General features: G+C 45.8%; 1 protein-coding gene across 6 annotated transcripts in view; it reads left to right on the top strand.

Moving 5' to 3' along the window:
* BDNF (brain derived neurotrophic factor) overlaps nt 1–20702 on the top strand; it is a 68479-nt gene that overhangs the window by 13708 nt on the left and 34069 nt on the right. Inside the window, exon 1 of one of the 6 annotated variants that reach the window (XM_080984052.1) lies at nt 18062–18321. The exons of 3 other annotated variants lie outside the window; for them this stretch is intronic. The gene's annotated coding sequence lies outside the window, so the exon portion shown is untranslated. Of the gene's footprint in view, nt 1–18061; nt 18322–18616; nt 18630–18896; nt 18998–20702 lie in introns of those variants that run through there. 2 more of the 6 variants (XM_080984055.1, XM_080984056.1) reach the window with 2 other exon arrangements.

Raw genomic sequence — 20702 nt, 5'->3', positions numbered from 1 at the left:
ATTTGATATTATTATAACAAGTGGCAAACATGCAATATGTACCTACCTAAACACATAGAAATCAGGTGATGTACATGCATGTGTGGATCTGGTATAACCTGGAGATCAGTGCTAGCAGAAGGACTATCAATGCATACATTTTTGCTTCCACCGCTGAGCTATAGCAATCACCAAGATACAACCCTTGTCATGTATACTCCTCTCTATTCAGTCTTCGTTCACAAAACATCTATTGATTTCAAAGTTCTCACCTTGCGTAATAGTTTTCTTCAATTTTCTGATGCACCTGGAGCTCCTGTGATATCCTCACCCCACCCCACCCCCACACAACAAGCCTTGCAGTTTATCAGCTGCTTTGTGATTTAATTCCTTGATCTGTGTGTTTCCCTAATCTCCTGCCCTGGACATTTTCCAAGATCCTCATTGCTTTTCTGGCTATAGAGTGTATCCCCCACAGAAGATTCATTTCGCATCTTACTGTGGTCTCTGCTCCCAGCATACTTTTACTTTACTTGATACCAAATAAAGCACTGTGTGTTGAATTTTGCTACCATCTTCACCACTGGGAGGTTTCTAGGAACATTCTCAGCCTATTGTAATTAAAGATGGTGGTCAGATTTGAGGTGAAAGGTTATATATACTCTGCTAAGCAGACAAAGAGACCTCACAGCTACTAAATAAGACAAGTACTTTGGGTCTTGCTTGGGGACACAATCAGCCTTGGTCACCCTGATGGAGAGACAGAGGAAGTGCAACCCTACTGAGTCTGCTCTGTGGCATTTGATACCATTGACCACAGTGTCTTCCTCATGAGTTGGAAGTTTGGGCCACTGTTCTGTCATGGTGTCACTCCTACTTCCAAGGATGGTTCCAGATGACAGTATTAGATGACAGTGCCTCCACACCTGGCAAGTGATCTTCAGGGTGCCACAGGGCACAGTTTTGTCCCCAGTGCTACTTAGCATTTATGCAAATCCTCTGAAGGTGTACACTAGATGATATGGGGCAAGGTAACATCCATATGTGGATGACACCCAGTTCTATTTCCCTGTAACATATGAATCAGAGGACATGCACATCTTAAACTGGTGCCTGGATACAGTTAGATGAGGGCTAATAAACTGTGACCAAATAAGGGGGGGGGCAGCAACCCTCTAGATGGATAGTCCCTAGGTTTAGGAAATGGTCTGTACCAGCTTTGGGTGGGGTTCCACTCTCTCTGATGAAGAAGGTGCATAGTTTGAGGGTGCTCCTAGAGCCATCACTGTCACTATGGGCCTTGATGACCTCAGTAGCAGGGTGCACATGTTACCAAATTTGGTTGTTTGGCCATCTACAACAGTTCCTGGATGTAGTGGTCCATGCAGTAGATAACCTCATATCTAGATTATGGTAATGTGCCACAAGTGAGACTATCCTTGTGCCCGATTCAGAAGCTGCAGCTAGCTGAAAACACAGCTTCTAGGATTCTCAATAGTGTATCCAGCTTTGCACATGTTACACCAGTGTTGAAATAGCTGCACTGGCTTCTTATTAGCTTTCAAGCCAAGTTCAAGGGGGTTTGGGTTGACATTTAAAGCCTTAAACAACTTAGAACTAAGGTGCCTAGCAGACTGCCTCACCCAGTACAGACCAAGCTGTGTCTTTATGTATTTATTCATTTGTTGCATCTATTATACCTTCCAGTCAACACATGGTAGCATATGTGGTTCTCTTCCTCCCCATTCCTTCCTCACAACAACCCTGTGAGGTAACTTAAGCTGAGAAACTGTCACTGGCCTAGTGAGTTTCACCCAGTGAGTTTCATGGCTAAGCAGGGATTTGAACTCTAGTCTCCCAAGTCGTAGCCCAATACTCTAACTACTAAACCACGCTTAAGATCTTCTGAGGAAACGCTGTAGATGGTATTTTGGTGACAAGCTTTCTTGATGGTGGCAGCCACTCCTTGGAATGCCCTTGCATGGGTGGTTCAAGAGGTGTCCGCATAACAGAGACATATGTTTACCCATATCCATCCTGGACTCTGATTCCTAAATCTTAAAACTTTTTTTCCTTTTACACACCACTCGGTTTTATCAGTGATATACAGTTTTATTTAACTTTTATTTTAACTTTCTTTAAAAAAAATACTTGATGGTTGTATTTTTAAATGAATTTAAGCAAGGCAGTAAATATCACCCTATCAAATAGCAATAGAAGCAAAACTGAGATGTAGCTACATAGAAGAACCACCAGCAGTGATCATATAAGTAATTCATACAAGCATTAGCTACTTGTGATTTTTTCTCATGAGCCATAAAACAGCATATCAATTAATGATCCTTACCACTTGAGTACAGGATCCTAAAACTGGGAACTTCCCTTATGTTACCCCTTGCTGAAATATGCAGGAGGTTCACAACACCTAGTAGCAGCTACTATTCATTTCGATGGATTCCTTGTTGCAAGAAAGGCTTGTGGCAGGGACTGAGGAGTAATGCTGCTTATAAAAAATAAAGTATGGAACTCTGAGAGGGAAGCTAAGGGAGAAACAACTAATGCATCATAGTTCTTTTTCCTTTGAGCTGGTGCAACTGCTGACAAAGAGAAATAAAAGAGTCCAGTATGAGTGACAATGAGCACGGTAGGGTCATGGCTTCAAGCTGACACAGTGGCCCACAAGAAAGTCTCTGCAAGTGTCCATTTCCCTGGACACTGCTGCTGTGCGGCCCTTAACAATCACTTCTCAGGCCTTTGTCTTCCTCTGTAAACAGCACCCTCAGGAAATGGCAAGGAATGCCACAGCCACACCATCAACTCTTAATGTCATTCTGCCTCAGCCTACATCACTCTTAAGGCCCCATCTGCACTATACAGTGGTACCTCTGGTTATGAACTTAATTCATTCCGGAGGTCCGTTCTTAACCTGAAACCGTTCTTAACCTGAGGTACCACTTTAGCTAATAGAGCCTCTTGCTGCCGCCACACGATTTCTGTTCTCATCCTGAGGTAAAGTTCTTAACCCGAGGTACTACTTCCGGCTTAGTTTGTAAAGAGTTTGTAACCTGAGGCGTTTGTAACCTGAGGTACCACTGTACATTTAAAGCAGTAGCATTCCATGTTAAAAGAATCATGGCTTCCCCCAAAGAACCCTGGGAAGTTTAGTTTGTTAAGGATGCTGAGAATCGTTAGGAGACCCCCCCCCCCATTCCCCTCACAGAGTTACAATTCCCAGAGTGGTTTAACAACCAATCCTTTCTCCCAGGGAACTCTGGGAATTGTAGCTTACTGATTTCCACTCACTAAGTGCATCAAAGCAACTAGAGTAACTATAAGTCATATTAATTCAACTCACCTTCCCCTGGCAATAAACGATCCTGAAATCTATTAGTGAATCCTGTTACAGGATATGACAAGCATGAATCTTTATGGGAATGAATCTAAAGGAAATTATTTTTTGAAACCAGTTTTCCATTATTTCCCCAAAGCAGAACTCCATAAACTTGCAAACTGCCTGGCAAAGTTCTTTGTTCCTCAAACATTAAAATCTCAAATGAAGAATTGAAACAAGCTGAAAGAGGTCAGCTTTCTTAATGCTGGCCTGTATTCCAAACACATTTACAAGATGTTTTATGTGAGCAGCCTATATCCCAGAGTACGTCATCAGAAAAAGCTTCAGTATTTCAAAAATAAGATCTTTAATTGAATACACCTGGTTCTTTTCCTCACCTGTATAAAGCAAACTCCTTTCAGCTTAAAGCCATTTACTTTAAACTAATTACAAGAGCACACATCCCATTTAAATAACACCAGTCATGCAACATGTGTGATATTCCTCACCATTCAAGAAAATGTAAGGCTCATGTATGGTCATCACAGCATAGTTCTGCAGAAGAACTTTTACCATATCAGTTATCATTGCAATGGACTATTTATCACAATAGACACAATCTGGAGCTCCAACAGTTGGAAGTAGCCCCACTTAAGAACATAGGTAGAGCCCTGTACAATCTAAGGCCTTTCTAGTCCATTATCCTGTTCTTACAGTGGCCAGCCAGACACCTGTGAAAAGTCCACAAACAGGACCTGAGTACAAGCTACCTCTGATTCTGAAGTAAACATAAAAGTCAGTTGGTGCAACAGAAGCCTTGCACACCTTTCAGATGCATCGGAGTGGAAAGATTATCCAAGGTATAAACAAACTAGATAGTGCCAACTCCACATTTTGGATAGCTCATGACAGGGGTGCCAACTTGAATAAAATATGGGGGGGGGGCAAGTAAGCCCTGCCCCACATAACTGATCGCATGATGTGGTGCACGGACACAATTTGAATGGCAATGATCATTAACTTGGGGGTGGCCCTCAAATATTTTATGGGGGGCTCCTATGATCAAGATGGCCTCATTCAGTTAGGGCATCCTCACCACCACCATTGCCCATTTTCAACCACCCAGAGGGAGAGTGGAAAGCAAGGGGAGGATGCAGCTTTGTCCCGTCACTCTTGGGAGCACTTGCATGGTCAAAAAACAAGAGAAGAGCAGGCAGAGCAACACAGGTCAGAGGTTCCAGGGATCAACAGTGGAGCTCCTGCTAAGCAGACAGGCCTCATCAGGTGCCCAGTTATGCTGGCCTTTTGCATGAGCCCTGAATTTCAGAGAACTGCATGAATCCTACCAACCCAAGCAAAGGTGGCATAAAAGAGTGAGTGAGGCAGGAAATCTGAACTGCACTTGCCTCCTGCCCCATAAATATATAGCAATACACTCATTAATCAACACTATGTTGACTTTTAATGGTTCTTCATAATAAGGCATGTGAAGTGAGCCCTGCTCTGCCCTCAAGTGGATCTGGTAAGAGATGGTGATATGGTTGATAGCAGCATGATAATGACTCAAGCGATCCCATTTTACCAACAAGTTATGACCTTTAGAATGTAATAAGTCTTGCCAAAGGGTTGCCTGGTGGAGAGGGGAAAGGAGCTACTAATTCAGGAACAGCAGGGGGTGGGGGTGGGGAACAGAAACTCCACAAATTAAAGAAGACAGTATTTTTAGCAATCTAATCTCTGGTGATTTATGAGCCTTCAAGGCTTTTAAATATCAAATCGCCTGCATTTTCATGAGTCAGTGCTTTATGGTGCTTTTCAATAAAGACCAGCTGCTCTCCAGCAACCCATTGGCCGAGTTCAAGCAATGATGCAGCTAACTGGAGGCCGGTCCATTGAAGCAAATGGGGCTCTGCTCTGCTAACCTTAGTCTGTTCTCAGCCAACCCCCATTTGCCTACTTTCTAAACAGACAACCAGTCCAGGGGTGGTACAGCCTGCAGTTTTCCTCCTTCGTGACAATGTTGCCTGTGCAGGGAGGAGTTGTGGAGAAGAGTAGAATTAGTTGGCTGCAGCTGTCATTGGCTCTGGGTACACTGACCATTGGGCTCCCTGCCTTAATGCCCCCACCACAGTCTCAATGGGCACCAGACACCACTAATGCAGTGTGTGGTGTTTAGCCACACCATTCAAGCAGCTGCAGGGATGCTTGAATGCCAGTAAAAGTTGAATCTGTTGCCATTTTTGCTTAGCTTGCTATTTAACGTCAACCCTCAGCAACAGCAACGCTAAACACCACCGAGGCAAGCGCTTCTACAATGCAAATTAGGCACTCCTATAAAAAGAAAAGCTTTGGCTCCAGCTCTCGAGGGCAAACAGAGGCTGTGCAAACAGAGCTGGAAAATAATGCAAAACCCGTGGGTTCCCGATTTGAATTGACATATGCAAAACAATGGAAACATTTGCCAAATTTAACTCAATTAACAGATTTTTCCTGTTGCTAAACAAGGGTGTGAGTCTGAAGATGGGGTTTCCGTAAATAATAGCATCTTCACAATGGCAAACTTGAGTCTGTGCCTGAAAAGTGAACGCCAGTTTTGATTCTGATAATCAGATTTCACAGAATATGGAGCTTGCAGCTAGCATTCTGATTCAGGGGATGTGCCTATGTCGCACCCTGTTTTTGTTGTATCCATGTGGTGTCAAGATCCAGGAAGCAAGGACAAAGAATACTAAGCCAGGCAAGGTGGATCAGGCAGTGGCAAAAGCAAAGCAGCTCTGTAGCAGGTTCAGCATTGTGTGAAGCCCTGCTGCCATTCAGAGTGAAAAAGCTGACCTCACCCAGAATCACTTGTGGTGGGTGGGTCTGACTTTATCACATGACTTGTTTTCACCTATAGGTGCTCAGAATGCTCCACAGGTTTATTTGTCAATCCCTCCTTTCTCTCAAGCTCAGTAGTGGCACTGTTCTGCAGTGCACTCCTATGCGTGCCTATTCAGAAGTAAGCCCTGCTATTCCCCCTGCCCAAGTAAGCAAGTACAGGATTGTAGCCTGAAACATGCTTATGAATCACAGGACTCTATGTGCAATTTTGTCTGTTTCACAAATTTCTGTAATCTTAATAGTAGCCAGCCTTCTGTTCTATTTCAGTTCTTTTCCTTAATGAAAACACACTTGGCAAGTCAATTTTTAACAGAGTAAGCACCAGTAATGTCATAGCAGGATATAAACATGTTTTATTGCACAGCAAAGTAATGCATGTTGCATATGTCGGTTAGATATGTGATCACTACTGAATAGGACCACAGGGGGCAGGGGAGGGAGCTTGGAGAATGCTTCCACATTAAGTAGCAATTCTTCCAAAGATTAGATTTCAGAAAAATCTTTCGGAAAGAATAATGAAAATGAAACAGCTTCTGTCTAGCAATTAGACTGTTCTATGGGTGTCAGATGCCTTCAGTTGAGATGATAGATAGATATCTGTTACTCGCTCACTCACACTGGAAAGATGACATGACATACCATCTCCTAGGCAACAAGTCCAGTTTGAGGGTACCACACTACAAGGGTTCTGAATCTGCTTGTATCACCTATTCTAGAATGTGATGCTAAAGAATTATTGCTCAGCTCTGTGGCATTGATACTATGTGATCCCTCAGGGTTCTATCTTGCCTCCCATGCTGGAGAAACACCTCTGTGAAATCACTAAGTGAGGATGTCTATAAATTTGATGTGAGGTATCAACTCAGTGATTGATTGCTCAGGTTGAAAGTATGCAGCAGACCTTGGAGCTATATAGGAGACAATGGAATGAAACTGACTTTCTAGGTGTACCTGATTTCCAGAACCAAGAGGATCCTAGGTTTTCTTGTGACAATGTCTACAGCACATCTGACATTTCATATTAAATCATAGAGATGACTTCAAAATTAATGGTTGCTCCTGTTGAGAAAAGCTAGAGAACATTTGACTGGCCATTTTCTGCTTCCTTTAATTGGAACTGAGCCCATCTGGGCCTGCCCTGTTTTGGAATGTTCAGAATCTTCTCGAGATATAAAGTATTCCGATTCCTTCCATATAAGAATATCAAAGATAGATTTGTTTTTAACCACACTCTTTCATGCATTCATTTGGTTTTACTATCCACCAGTTGTATAGTTAATAGATTGTAGGTCGTGGAAACAAGATAAAATCAAAGAAAAAAATATGGTAATAATTTTGTTTTATTATACCTCTGAGGGGTTCTACTGTTGTTATAGTCCACTATCAACGTATGAATGAGAAATGTGCTTTTGTCTTGCTTTACAAACCAGAACAAAAACAATTGTGGAGAAATATTAAAGAGTCCTGGGACTTTATAATTTACCCATTGCTAGATACCAGTATTAAATGGTCAAACAAGATGACTGGCCACAATGATGGAGAGAGACAATAGATTTGGCCACAGGGGTCAAATGCATCTGCCAGTTTACAGATCAATGGACCACACAGGAATTCTCACCTTTAGTATGGATTCAAGGGGGCAGGAACCAATGGAGCTGGCATTTGGCCATCTTCTAATGGGTATCAGCAGGGTCTGGATTTTCAGTTAATGGTAGATTCAACATCTCACATATTCAATGAAATGAATGACAGCACACAAATGAGTCATTTTAATAAGGAACCCCTTAGACCTTATGCATATGTAATTCAATATAAGTTTCATCTCTGACCACAAGCCATACACAGTGGCTGAAGAGAACACTGTGGTTTGGATTGGTACCCAGTAGGGTATTTAACTTTTAGCATTCTGCTGACATTTATACTCTGAAAGACAAAATAGTTCCATAATTCTCCCGGGCTTCCTCAACAGTCTTTTATTCATACAACCTACTTTCAGATTTACCAGTCCCCAGCAAGGAGGAACCACTAAGTCCTGAGACAGGACCTGACAGAAATCTATCTCTCTGCCCATCTCTCCATCAGCCTCAGACTTTACAATTCAAATTTGAATGAGGATGGGAAGGAAGAGAGCAGAGGGAAGAAGAGATCCATGTTATATATACTTAATGTTTTGTTCTTAATGTGGAATGAGGTTCTGGACTACAACTCCCATCATCCTTGACTATGGGCCATGCTGGCTTGGGCTGATGGGAGCTGGAGTCCAACAACACTGGGAGGGTCACAGGTTCCCCACCAATAGTTAAAGTCTCTGGTCAAAAGCATCGTGGGGAAAAATGAGTTATTGAGGAATTTGAAGGAAGATGAAGATGTGGCACAGTTCTGGGAAGGAGTTCCGGGCCTAATGGGTAACAAGGGAGAAATATCATGAATAATTCATCAATAAACTCAATAAATTCTTGGAAGGGAAGGAGAAGTCATTTCCAGCATGTTTCGACCCACAGTGCAGGAAGAGTTTCCTGATTTCCCACATTTAGTCAGTCCTGAATCTATGAACCGCTTCTTATGAAACATCCTGAAGCAATTTAGCAATAAACCACATATTTTAAATATGTCTAGTCCAATGTAGATAAACTGGGTTGAAAATCACTTGAAAGGCTCGTTGGAAATGGAATAATAAAGATCCGATGGCAGGATTCACCATATCTCTCTGTGGCTAAGCCTATCTTGTTGGGGCTCTTGTTAACAAAAGGGTGTTTTTTTGCTGCACTTTCTCTCTGTCTGCATGTTGATCTCCCCTCCTGTTATTTCTTCTCATTTTCAGCTATCACCAAGACCTGTGGTCAAGATCTCTGGTATTGTTAGCCCTGAGAATCATGAAGTGAGAGGCAGAAATGCACTCAGGTTCTGGACACCAGATACCCAGATACTTTGCTCTCTGCTCAGACACTAACTTTTTAATGCCTACCAGAGCACATGAGAGTAATCCAGTAACACCGGTGAAATTAATTCCCAGTTCTTATGAGTTGTGAGTGCATAGGCACAAGGTATATCTCTGTAACCACTGAAGGATCTCAAACATCAGGAAAGATGACATTGGACCCAACAAACTAAACCTTGCGTCCATCTTATTCCCGGTGCTTTCTGGGTTTGACAGTGTGTGCATTGCTGCTATATTTAATGATAGGCCTTTGTCTCTATATTATCCATTTCTCCTATGTGGCTCAGGACATCATTACCCCACATTTTTGATATGCTGGAACCTTTGGAAGTTTTCCCTCCTTGATAGCCAGAACTGAATGTATGGTGTGATTCTGCAGCAACATGGGAAAAAATGCAAATCTGGTATTTGGGGGGCAAAATTCAGCTTCCTAATAATCCCAGCTTTCATTTCAGAAAAACAAGCCTATAGCCCTGTGGGTGCAAAGATATTCTTGAAGGTGTGTGGGCAATGCCAGCAAAAATATCAGAAGCCTGAGGGGTGGCTGAATAAGGTTTCTAGTTGTTGGGGCAAGGCTCCAATGCTATAGATGACTTTATTTCCCTCCCCATGACCAGTGGAATCACAATACAATCCATATGCATGTCTACTTACAAGTCCATCCCACTGAATTCACTTATTCCCAGGGATGTACGTATAGGATTGCAGCATCAGCATGCCAAAATAAACAACACAAACTGTGATACGCTATATAGGTCTGATAAACGTGCAAAATCTATACGGGAATGTAGCTTTTGTTGATGCAGAATCTGAATTGCCTGAGGCAATTGGGGTTTGGGCATGGAATAAAGACAGGCTACCTATAAGGGAGATAGACATTGAGTGACTAGTGCACTTCAGACCATGGATAAAGCGCTATGGGCAGCGGCAATTTTGCTTGGGGGGGGGTTCTGCTCCCAGCCCACCCGCGCACTGGCGAAACACATATAAGCATGCCCTATTATGCACTGCCCCCATTCTGCCTTCTTCCAGGTCCAAAAGGTCCTACACATCAGCGATCACATGCCAGTTGGACGTGCCTAAAATGGCCCCCGCCTGTACTGTGAAATTCAGTGTAAAGATACTGCTGTTGGGTTCTTGGATGGCTTGCAACAATAACATGAACCCCCCCCCCCCCCAATTTTTTAAGGGGTGGAAATACCTATTATACTAAATTCCATGCATTGCTTCACCAAATTACTCATCTTTGAAGGAGCCAAGATGCCAAAGTGCACAGTTAAGCTATGAAATTCTCTCACTCAAGAAGTAGAGATGGCCACCAAGTAGAATAACTTTAGAAGAGGGTTATATAAATTGTTGGAGAATAAGGGAGGCTATCAAGGGCAATGAGCAACAATTACTTGGTTCAACCTCCACTGCTGGGGATAGTATGTCTGTAAATACCAGTTGCTTGGAACCACAAGTGGGGAGAGTGTTGATGGGCTCAGGGTCTGCTTGTGGGCTTCCCAATGGCATCTGGTTGGTCTCTGTGAGAACAGGATGATGGACGGGACTTCAGTCTGATCCAACAGTGCTCTTCTTAAGCTCTTCTGTTATCAGTGATGGCACCACTTATAAAATGTTTGGCTTTATTTGATGGATACACACTTTTGGAGGTGCACTTTTAGGATTGGGTTTGTGGAGAAATTGGAATAGAGCATTGATAACATTAACTTCTTGGAAAGAAGAATGATGTGCGTGGTTACTGAAAGCCAGGAGAAAAACGGTTTCAGAGGAGCCACTGAAGAAAATACAGTTTATTTGCAAAAAAATGTATATTTCCTACTTTCTTCTTCTTCATAAAATAATGGCCCTGCTAACACTTTTATTGCATGAGATGGATACTAGGAACAGTGTTGTGTGTCTGTAAGGCATGCAGATATTGCAATAGGAGTGGCTGTAGAAATATACCGGTAACTTGTTGTTGTTGTTTAGTTGTTTAGTCATGTCCGACTCTTTGTGACCCCATGGACCAGAGCATGCCAGGCACTCATGTCTTCCACTGCCTCCTGCAGATTGGTCAAACTCATGCTGGTAGCTTCGAGAACACTATCCAGCCATCTCGTCCTCTGTCGTCCCCTTCTCCTTGTGCCCTCCATCTTTCCCAGCATTAGGGTCTTTTCCAGGGAGTCTTCTCTTCTCATGAGGTGGCCAAAGTATTGGAGCCTCAGCTTCAGGATCTGTCCTTCCAGTGAGCACTCAGGGCTGATTTCCTTAAGAATGGAGAGGTTTGATCTTCTTGCAGTCCATGGGACTCTCAAGAGTCTCCTCCAGCACCATAATTCAAAAGCATCAATTCTTCAGCGATCAGCCTTCTTTATGGTCCAGCTCTCACTTCCATACATCACTACTGGGAAAACCACAACTTACTTCATATTAAATGGGAAAAGACAGAAAGGAAGAGGAATGTGTTCATTCAGATCAGTGGAAATCATTGTTTTCATGAAAAACCACTATTTCTGCTTCTCCCTCCCCCTTTGTGATGATTGGGAAATTAACATTTTGTAGTGGAAACCAACACTTTTACAATGTAATAATTCACTGGGCAATGTAGGCCAATGAGTGCAGCAGCAAATCATGGATTTCATAGAATCATAGAATTGTAGAGTTGGAAGGGACCCAGAGGGCCATCTAGTGTGTTCTGCTGAGATTTCTGTGTTGGCTAAAAAGTACAATCTATATGGTGCCTTCCCGTAGCTAGCATGTTGTCATACAAGTTAAACTAAATTACGTGCCATGTCTACAACCTCCATTTTGTGTTGAATAGCTCCATTTCTGATTATTGCTGCTATTATATTTAAACTGTAGCGTGAGCTAGCTGATTTCAAGCAACTTCCTATTGCTTGTATTTGGGAGTACGGGAGGAGGACAGGAATAGTTGGACATACGTAACTAGGAAACACGCATAAACACAATTAAATATAAAATGCTGCTAGTAGTATTAGAAGTGACCTCAGCCAATTAAAAAGTATTAATAGAAAAAAATACTCTGGTGTCAAAACTCTGAGTTCATTGACATCACTCTCATTTGTATAATCGGGATTAATTTAGATTTCCTGACAAGGAGAAACAAGAATCCAGGACATTTTCTTGACCTTTTCTTCTCAGAAAATTGGTTTGGGATGAAATCACATTAGCCAAACAGATGGTTAAATAGATAGCAAGGAGAAGTTTGTTTATGTTTTTAAAAAGAGAGAGAGAATCCTAGGAGCCTGTTATGGGTAGATTAAAATGTGGCTCTTTTGGTGGGGGAAGTGTTTAATTTTAGCTAATGAAGTTTTGCCTTTCTCTTAAAATGTTAGAAATGAATCACCTATAGCCCCACTTTCCCTCTCAGCGGAATAGCTTAAAGTGGCTTACAAACATAAGATCTAACATTAAAAAACGAAAACACGGTGATCCAACCAGTGAAATGCAGCTGTTCACACTAAAACCATCAGCAGCAAAATCATCATCACAAGAACACAAAAAGCAGTGTTTCAAATGGAATGTTTCCAATTGCTAGTAGAAAAATGGATTGGGGGGGGGGAGGGTTGACCTAAACTCTTAGGGCAAGAAGTTGCACGTTTAAGGTGCCACCACCAAGGATGATCTCTTGCTCATAGTCACTAATCTCGCCTCAGGTATGTGCAACAAGGATGCAACAACTGATCTTAAAGGCTGGGCAGATCCACATTAGAGGAGACGGTCATTCGGGTATCTAAGACTTCATAGGTAATAGCCAGCACTTTGATTTGCACTCAGCAGCAGCTCCACTTAGTACATGTTGCAGTGGTACCTCGGGTTACAGACGCTTCAGGTTACAGACTCCGCTAACCCAGAAATAGTACCTCAGGTTAAGAACTTTGTTTCAGGATGAGAACAGAAAGCGCACAACGGCGGCAACAGGAGGCCCCATTAGCTAAAGTGGTGCTTCAAGTTAAGAACAGTTTCAGGTTAAGAACGGACCTCCAGAATGAATTAAGTTCTTAACCCGAGGTACCACTGTATATAGTTTGTAGGAAATGTAGGCTAGACCCATATAAGGGGGAAAGGTGAGGGGCAGGGGAGATAATAATGTTTCAAGAGGGGTGTGGAGGAAAGCTTTAGAATGTATGAAAAGGAGGAGAGGACTTGGGGAAGAATTGCCCTCCTTCAGCATCTGTGGTTACACTTCAAATTTCCAGTCCAGTACGCTGCATGCAAGGGAGTTAAAGCTCTTTTCAGGCTCGTTTCTAACTCAGTGGGGAAAGGGAGGGGGCTGCTATGGCAGATGCCAAGTCTGGCTGAGGAATTTTCCATGCCCCCTACATTCATCCATCCAGCTAATAGCAAGTAGGTTGCCGACACTGATAACATAGTGAGGCACAGTCAGTATAAGGATGCTGGAAAGGCCTTTAGGGTTGCAAACTGGAGCTGTGGAGAGGTGAAGGGGGTGGAAGTGGAAGTGAGAGAAATTATGATGTGACATAAGATGCCATGGTTGTCTGTGAGATCCCTCAGCCTTAACCATGGTTTATAACCATGTTAACCAGGGTTAGTATTACGTACCACTGAGGTCAGTGTGCATTACAGTAGTCCATTCAGCTCTTTGCATCTCCCTTTAAAAAGTAAAAGAAACAACTCCAAAAGTTGCAGTTGGATATTTATTGGGACACTCCAACATGTCACAACATAGCTATAAGTTTTTGAGTTCTCCCCAAAATCAGGCAAATATTACATAAGGTGGGGAAGGAGTTTAAATATTAGGCAATTTTAAACTTATTTCCAAGGTGTGGAGATTCCGGCCTGCACAAGTCTCTGCTAGGTGCTGCAGATATCAGCTTACATCCCTAAGGTTCTAGGAAAATTAAGCCATGGCTTCTCCCCATTTTGGGGGAACATCAAGCCCAGATCTGCCTCTTATACATAGTTTCCTAGTTCAGCAGGGAGAGAGATAAAAGTTCAGGTAACAGAGTTGGGTTAGATTCTTGTCTAAGATCTTGGACAGCTGAATCCAGTCAGGCTAGACATCAGCTACGACCATGCAAAATACATGGTAAAAAATTAAGAAGTGGGTCCCCCAAATGCATGTTTGGGTTGAAAGTGCGGCCCGGGCCTCAGAAGTTTGACTTGGTCTTACTTGGCCATTAAGCCCCTCCAGACACCCTTCTCATTGCGCTTTCATGAAGATTTCTGCTCAGTGGGCAACTGTGCTCCTGGAGACCTCACATTAACATCTCTCTTTTAGTTAGTGATGACTGCATACCTCCATTGGCACTGCTAGGAGGATGACTGGGGAGGGATGGGGAGTAGTGCAAAACAAGGAAGTTTGATTTGAGCCAGACTCTAGCCCTGCATCACATAAACTTATAAAATATAAACAATTGTACTCTGCACATGCTTGAAGGTACCATTTTCTCACTGATGTGTGTGCACTACAAACCTGCACACATCTAGGACTGTGGATGGAGTCTACCATGCACACTTCAACAGCCTAGGACTTTCACATCTCTTTTTCTTTTCTTTTTGGCAAGGGTCTCATGTTCTTTAACACTAGATACCACAGAGAGCTTCAAGAGGTGAAGCATTTCTGCCTGTCACATACCTGCTTAAAGGCAAATGAAGCCCTGCTTCTTTAAAAAAGCAAGCTTACATGACCTGTGGCACCTGATCTTTCTCGAAATCAAACACTTCCCTGGTGCAGTTAGAGGCAGGATATTAAGGAGATGCATTCTTGATCACACTGTAAGTGTGATCCCTCTAAAAAGAGCTGCTTGTAGAATTACCTCTTTTGTTCTTATTAAATCTAAGTTATATTGGCCATTTCCTTCCTCCATATTTCATTCATTCATTCATTATCACCATCTTGATGGATTCTTGCTACCTGGAAGGGGGAGAGGTGCATATGTGATTGCCTGCCTCATGTACCAAAATAGTAGAGCCCTGCTGGATCAGATCAAGGGCACAGCTAGACTAAAACCCTGCTCTCACAGTGGTCAAGCAGATGCCTATGGGAAGCCAGTAAGGATCTGCTTGTGATTCTCAGCTGCTGATATTCAGAGGTATATTGCCTCCAGTAGCAGAGACAGAACATGGCCAGTATGGCTAGTGGACACTGGTAGCCTTATCCTCCATGAATTTGTCCAATTGCCTTTCAAAGCCACCAAAGTTAGTAACTATCACTACATCATGTGGGAGCAAATTTACTATGTGCCTGTGTGAGGAAGCACTTTCTTTTGTATGTCCTGGATCTTCCAACACTCAGCTTTGTTGGCTGGTCCAAAGCACTAGTATTATGAGAGAGGGTTCATCTCTACAATGTCCCCCCCCCCACCTTGCTTGTCTTTCCCCCCTAAATTAAGATACCCCAGAGGTTACCCCCTTTCTTTGTAGAGGAGTTGCTCCAACCCCTTGACCATTTTGGCTGCTCTTTTCTGAAACGTTTCCAGTATCCTGTGTCTCCTCCCTCCTCTTGAAGCTCTGCAGTATCCTTGGCTGGCCTTGGGTCCTACGCAACTTGACTTGAAGGCAGCTGGGCACCATTTGATGTTGTACAAAATACCGCCAGCCACCCTTGCACTGTTGACTTTGCTTGGCCTATCCACTAGTTTACTAGTCCCAGCTGAGGCTGCATACTGTGTGATGTAGTTAACCCTTCACAGTACAGTGGTACTTCGGTTTTTGAACGTCTCGGAAGTCAAATGTTTCGGTTTACAAAGGTGCCTCGGAAGTCAAACAGCTTACGCTGAGTTTTTTCCCCCAATTTTCTCTATGGAATTTGCACACCACCCTTTGCACCTCAGTTTTTGAACGTTTCGGAAGTCGAACGGTCTTCCGGAACAGATTAAGTTCAAAAACCGAGGTATCACTGTGCTACAATTCCCAGCACCCCTTAACAAACTACAGTACCCAGAATTCTTTGAGTAGGAATAGAAATTGCACCTTAAAGGTATAGTGTGTAGATAGCCCAAGACAGATGTTTGTGTCGCTGTCTGTGCGATGGGCCTGGGAGATGGTTTAGGAGCCTTGATCTGCAATCCTGAAGCCCTTGACATTTCTGAGAGGACATGTAGAGGACTGCAATGAGGACCACATTTCAAGATCGTTATGAAACCAAAATCTTTGGCAGCACAAGCTAAAGGCACAACTGCAACACCTTTTTAGGAAAGGAAGAAAAAGCATGAATACTTTACAAAAAACTAAGTGTTTCAGCTTGATGATGATGATGATGATGATGATATTTTTTTTAAAAATTGTCCCCCGCCCACCTGACTGGGTTGCCCCGGCCGCTCTGGGCGGCTTCAGCGCAACCAAATAAAGGTCTCCTTTTCGCAAGGTAGGGAAAACCCTCTTCCAGAGTTTTAAGGAGAAAGCGAAACAAGTGACGAGGGAGCATCATCGAGCACGTGCCAGGGGCGGCAACCGGAGGCTGGCAGCGATTTTTCCTCCCCCCCGTCCCCCCTCTAATGGGAGGCATCCTTCGCATGCGTCGGGAATGCGGTTCCTCGTTAGTGCTGCCAGCGGCGTCTCCCTCGGAGAGGCGGGCGGGGCGTCACGTGACCTCCACGCATGGCGCGCGTGGCTTCCCGTCCGCACATCCCACCCTAGCGGCGCTCGGGAGGTTTCGATCCGGCGCTAGGCTGACCCGAGACGAGCCGCTGATAAACAATGCAATCTCTCCGTCCGGGCCGAGATCAAAGGAAGCTGCTCAGTCGTGTGTGAAGGGGCGGGGCGTGTGTTGCAATTATTAACCTCCGCCACGCAATTTCCACTAGCAATAATTTAATCTGTGTTGGCGGCATGAACGGGAAAGAGCTGCGCGCGCGGGAGGGGACGAGTTGCAAAATTTGGGCAAGTAGTGGCGGGGGGGGGTCTCTTTTCTCCCTCTCGCTTCCCAAAGCAGCCCCTCAGGAGCCCACTTGGGGTGGCTGGCTTTTGCAAGGAGGCGCGCTTTTGAACCAAAAGAATAAATTAAGTTTTGCGGGGCTTTGTTGTTGTTTTTTAAGCGAAAGGTGAGTTTGGGGTTGCGTTGCTTCTGCCTGTCTGGTTCTGTCGGCGAGAGAATCCGCCGGCTGGCTGGATCGAGCACGTTTGCCCGCTGCGTGTTCTCTTCGAAAGTGACTAGTTGTAACGTTACCCGGAGCCTTCATTAATAAAGAATGTTTGTTATTATCTTGATTGCATTCTTAATAGGCAGACTATGGAGAGGTCAGTGAGGGAGCTATATTTAAATGGATCTGGTTTGTTTAATGCACGAACAAGTAAGCCAATCTTTTCCAGCTTTTTAAGGGATTTCGTAACATTTCGAGAGGAAGCCCCAGTTCCCTGGGTTTTTAAATTGCTATTAAAAGCGAGGCACTGGAAGGGGGAAAATAATAATAATAATAAAAATTATTGGTATTCTACCCATCTCCGCACCCACCGCCCTTCTGTCCAATCCGCTTACTCCGGAGTAGTCCTATTGCATTGTGATGGGGGGGGGGGGAGGCTTGAGCATGACCAGTCTGCGGATGGGTCTGGCTCAAACTAACCTGGGAAGGCATAAGTCTCTGCAATATGCGTGGCTGTTACTGGCTTTCAGTTGTTATTTGCAACTTTGCTTCGCGATAAGGGGTGGGGGAAGCGATCTGGGTGCCTATTCCAACCCGATCCTCTTCCTTCCCTAGAGAGATCTGGTCGACCAACCCTACCCAGGCAGGGACAAAAAAGTTTGTAGCAGGCGAAGGCGAGCCCTCCCCTTCTAGGGAGCAAACAGCGTTTGCCGTCCGGCCTTGGGATGGGGTGGGAGAGGCAGCGCGGTTCCTTTAAAGCGGGCACCCCAGTCCTCGGCGTTCCTGCTTGGAAGCGGCTTGACCAATCGAAGCCCAAACGGAGATCTAAATAATTCCTGAGTGAGCAGAAGCCAGCCACGGGCGGGGGGGGGGGCAGGCGGGCTCGTGCGAGAGAGGCTCCTACGCCAGCCCCCCCCTCCGCCCCGCTGGGGGGGGGGGGGAGAGGAAGGGAGAGAAGGAGATCAGAGGCTCCCCACCACGCCGCTGCCCTCCCACCCTTCATAAAGCTTTGATGAGACATTCGAGCTGCTCGCCTCCTCCTGTGTTTCTGGAGCTGCGGGAGGCGGCTGCAGGGACTGGACGGCTGGGAGACGATGTGACTCTCCGGAGGAGACCCCAGCAGGCTTTGTGTGGACGGCAAGGTAGGGACGGGGCGGGGGGGGGGGAGAAAAGTTGACTCGAGCCGAGCTGGGTGGAGAGAGAGGCGCCCCAGAAAGGGGCAGCAGCAGGGGCGCCAAGCGGGAGACGCGAGAGGGCGTCGGAAGGGGAGGGCTAGGGAGCTGCGGACCCGGGGCTCCGGCAGGACCCTCCCGGCGGGTGATTCCCTTCAAGAAGCTGATGGAGCGCCGGGCGGGCGGGAGGATTGGGAGCGAGGGGATCGCGGCGCCACCCGCCCGTCGGGCCCGTCCGCTTCCTCGGAAGTAAAGCCCGAGAGCGAGCGCAGCCCTAGGTAAGCGTGGCCCAAACGAGCGAGGTTTGTTGTCCGATCTGCCCCTCTCGGGTGGTGCCCCCAGAGCACCAGACACCTGCTCGCTTCGCGGCTGGCAGGGACTTGGCGCCCTCGCTGCCTCCGGGGGTGGCCATCTCTGGCCAGGCTGTGGCACGACCTCGCTCACCAACGCGCGCACTTAGTTCTCGCTCGCTCGCTCGCTGCCTGCAACTTGCCGCGCACCTTCCTCTGCGGAAAGCCCACCCGACGGAGGCGGTGGGTGTCCGAGGGCGGCAGGAGAGAGCGAGCGAGGCAGGCGCGCCGCTGGAGCCCACTCGCTGGAGCCCAGGCAAACAGGCAGGGCTTCCCCCGGCTGGTCCCATCCAACGGTACGTGGAGAGGCGGGGAGCCCCTCGAGGCTGCAGCGCAGCGGAGCGGAGGAAGCGGCTTTGGGGGCGGCTGGCTGCCTGCCTGCCGCGCGATTACTGGTGGGCGAGGTAGGGGTTCCCCTCCTTTTAGGGGAGCCTTCTTAAGACTGCAGCTGCGGGTTTAAGAAAGGTAGGAAGGAAGGGTGGGTTTTTGTGACGGGGGGGCGTGTCCCCCCCCAAACCAGCAAAACAACCCAAGCAGCGCTGCAATTGCGATACTCCTTGGATTTTTGTGGTGGTCTAGTTGTGTGGAGCGAGTTTGTTCGGGTGGTGGTTTTGTGCGTTTTTAATGGGACAGGGGGCCCTCTGCTGGTCAGAGAGAGAGAGGCGCAGCGGCTCAAGGCCCAGAGGAGAGGGCGGGATTCCAGAGCAAAGCGCCGCCGCCGCCGCCAACCTCTGAATGGGAGTGGGAGGTCTTCTGCTCCACGCAGCTGGGCGAGGTGGGATCATCCGCGTCAGGCTCGATGCGTCTTACATCGCTGGCTCGGAGGGGCCTCGCATCCAGAGGGGGATTTCCTTGTGTAACATGATGTGCTAGAGGAACTTTTTTGCATGAGCACTCCTGCCCAGATGAGAGCAGCCAGGGCGCGGGGAACGCTTCCTGTGACAGCAAAGGCAGGCAACTGGGCAAGGAGGCAGAGAAACGCTCTAAGCGGCGGAGACCAATCTCGTATGTGTGAGAGATGTAGGAAAGCCAGGGAAATGGGTTCCTGCTTGGAACTCTCTGAAAATTACTGGAGATCAATGTTTATCTTAATGATTAACGGGAGGAAGCTGCCAAAATATTTGGGTACAGAAATGAGCTTGCAAGCAAAGAATGCAGTTCCTAATGGATTAAACGGAGGGGCGGGGAGAACATGGGGACAAAAGTGAATCTGGGGGAGCTGCTCTTCACACGGGTTTGAGAATTACGTCTAGGCTGCAGTCATTATACATTTACATGGTAGTAAACTCAATCGGCTTAACTTCTGAATGAGCATATATGGGGATGCACTTTTAGATGGGGAACTCTGGATTTCTAGATTTGGACTGCTGCATTGACCATGTTACCTGGGACACATGGCAGGTGGTTCTTTAGGGCGAATATGGTGCTACCCCACCATCCTCAGTCCACCTTCAGGGGTTCCACTGCCTGTCACCTTCCTCCACCTTGTTCTCAGCATTGCCCCATGTAATGCAGGGAGGAGGATGGGAACCAAACAAGTATTAGTTGGCTCTGGCTCCACCAGCCAGTGGTGGGTGTCCTGCGTACAACCTTGCTTGTCCCAATGGGCACCAGCCAACCCTGGACTCTGACAGGCTGCTGGAGCCCCACCAGAGACTTTGAGTCCAACAATATCTGGACGGTCAATTCCAGGGTAGATAAATTTATGGATAAGACATCTGTTTACACACATTAGCTATGATAGCTTAGTGGAACCTCCATGTTTCAAGGATCAGGATGTTTCGATCAGGATGCTGGGGTGCATAGATTTTAACCTGCTCCAGGGAATGCAAGTCTGTTGCAGCTAATTGCTTGGGAAATGAGTGACATAGGTTTGGCTGTGTGCAGTGGTGGCTGCATGGTCCATCTCCCCACCAGCCCAAGAAACTGGCCATGTTATTAGGAGTAATTCCCTCTAGCATTGCCTCAAGTTCCTTCCATCACTGTGATTCAAAATCTAAC

This window comes from Podarcis pityusensis (assembly GCF_964106645.2).
Source record: "Podarcis pityusensis genome assembly, chromosome: 1".
Taxonomy (NCBI): domain Eukaryota; kingdom Metazoa; phylum Chordata; class Lepidosauria; order Squamata; family Lacertidae; genus Podarcis; species Podarcis pityusensis.
This window is presented reverse-complemented; position numbering and strand designations above follow the sequence as displayed.